Genomic DNA, 2,649 nt, shown 5'->3' on the forward strand with positions numbered 1-2,649 from the left:
CTGGCGACAGTAAGCGCGTGGGAGCCATGCATAATGACAGGGAGAATTTGTCGGAAATCTCCACCCAATAGTATTGTTTTGCCTCCAAAAGGCTGCGTGTCACCCGTGAGGTCATGTAATAACCTGTCAACTGCCTGGAATGCATATGCGTGTGTCATTGGCGCCTCGTCCCATATAATAACTTTGAATTGTAGAAGATGTTGAGCATGTGGTGAGGAAGGTTTGAAGTTGCATGTGGAAGTAGTAGTGATCTTCAACGGTATTTTAAAAACAGAATGGGCAGTTCGTCAACCCAGTAATAATGTTGCAGCTATTTCTGTAGATGCTACAGTTGTATGAATGTCTCCCCTAGCACTGATGGTATGAATCAGGGTTTTGTACACTAAGGTTTTCCCTGTTCCTGCAGGACCATCCAAGAAGAAGCATCAATAATGGGAATTTTTATATGCAGCGTGTAAAACAGTATCAACAGCGTGTTTCTGTTCTGTGTTGAGTTTGTCGTAGTGTTCTATAGCGTGTGAGTTTTCAGCCTGAGCGTCGAAGGTGGGAGATGAATGACACAGTGGAGGAATGTCAGTGGGGGGAAGGTGCAATTTGTGCAGGTTGAAGCCATGTGGTTGCAGCATGTCATTAATGTCAGCGAGAGCATACATGCAAGTGGTGGTTGTGGAATATTTTGTGAGAAAGTCTTCGGAAAGGGAGAGTTTATGCGTGTCCCAAAGGTGTGGAATGTTGTGTGGTTCACCGAAGACACAGATGAAACAAACATTTCTCGCAAGAATTGTGGCATTCGTATCTGGGATGACTCTGAAAGAGTATCATGCCATATCTTGTTGTCTTTAAGAAGACCTAATTCTTGGCAAGCGTTTTTCAAAGTGTCACATTCAATACCATTGACTGTTCGTAGATGGTGAAAACTTGTGATACCCACGCAATGGGTAAGGAGAAGTCTGAGGTAATAACGGTGTCGTGAATGGCAACAACACACATTCTACCGATCACTTTTGTCCCTCCTCTGATTCTGTTTTTCCATTTTCCAGAGGATGTTTGAAACGTGTAATGTTGCGGAACATCAGTGTAATGCAACTCTACAGCTTCAGGATCTGTTTTGTTGAGTTCAAACCATGCTAACAGCTTAGTGTTTTTGTGTGCGTGTCTTTGGAGCGTCTGTTCCTCGTGACCCTCATGAAAGAAGATGAGTTGTTGTTCTGGCAAATGAACTGGTAGTCGGGTAATGATTTGAGATTTTTCTGATAGGCTGTACTCGTTCAAACGCCACATAGCCTCAGGAGTACTAACATACCTACCGTCAAGGAAAGTCTGTATTTCGTCATGTTCAAAAATATCATCGGCTGGCTCCCTGCGAAGTGCAATTGATGCAGCGTCGTGTCCTTTGTACACATACTTATAAAGATACTTGATACATTGAATGGACGCGCAAACTTCAACGTTAATATGAGCACTGAATTTCTGAGAAAGCCACAGATTGTAAGGAACTATCACACGGTTGTCTATATCATATTTGCCAACAACGGCAGTTCTCCCTTGTCTTCTGCGGTATATGGGGTAGCCTTGTGTGTTTTCTTGAATCTCCGCGTTGAAGTCTTTCGGGAAATTTTTGGTACATGCACCGTCTTCCATGCAAGGTGATTTGGCGTTGAGCGTGCCACACGGACCATGCACCATGCATTTAGTTACAATTTGGAAAAGTCGAGGGTGAATTTCAGGATTTGGAAGCTCAGCACAAACATATTTGTCTATATCATCCGTGGTCCTTATTTTGGATTGTGAGTCAAGTGTAAGTAACATATGGCAATGAGGCAATCCTCGTTTTTGGAATTCAATTCAAAGATGTAAGCGAGAACATTGCCGAAAATATTCCATTCCAGAATATCTGCTAGAAAATGCCACAGTTTGATATGAAAGACGCGAGCAACGATGTCAGGTCTGTGTTCTATTTGCTCATGATGGGAAATGGCGTTGCAGATTTCTGGTCAAGCAGGGTTGCAGGTGAAGGTTAAGAATAAGTCAGGCTTTCCACATTTGCGGACAACTGCCATCGCGTCTTGGTAGTTCTGTTGCATGTACCTTGGTGCCTTGAAAGGTAGAGGGAAGAATGATCAATTGTCCAGGGCGGAGATCATGGTGATGTGCTTTCGCAGTGACAGCATCCATAAGCCCCCTGTATTGCTCTACACGTAAATCTTGTTGATGTGAGAGAAGGTAATGTAGACGCGCACCTTCTGTTCTGACATATGCGTCAAGGATGTATTGCTGGAAGAGTTTGCCACTGGAATGCAAGACACTAAATGAAAATCTCATGGCAAGCCTGAAAGCATAAAATTGGAGCTGTGTGACTCGCGTTCTTTTCGCGGTTCACTTTTCCTCAACATGGGTTAATTGTATGTGCCAGCCTGGATCTCCGTAAGGGAATAGCAGTGGAAAAACCATGGGGACACAGTTCATATTGAGAACAGAGATACGCTTGCAAGCATCTCCCCTTGGATATGTGCAAATGTCGCGTTGTGCAGGAGGTTCCCCGTCTTCACCTACAAAGATAGCAGCAACATCAGTTTGACAGGACGGGCGGCGTTACACCTTCTCATATCCAGACCTGAATTTTCCATGAACACCATTCGTATAGCAGTA

General features: G+C 43.9%; 1 pseudogene; it reads right to left on the reverse strand.

Moving 5' to 3' along the window:
• Window positions 1-870: 870 nt before the first annotated feature.
• LOC120516107 lies at window positions 871-2,277 on the reverse strand (annotated as a pseudogene).
• Window positions 2,278-2,649: the final 372 nt, after the last annotated feature.

This window comes from Polypterus senegalus, chromosome 15, assembly GCF_016835505.1.
Source record: "Polypterus senegalus isolate Bchr_013 chromosome 15, ASM1683550v1, whole genome shotgun sequence".
NCBI classification, from domain to species: Eukaryota; Metazoa; Chordata; class Cladistia; order Polypteriformes; family Polypteridae; genus Polypterus; species Polypterus senegalus.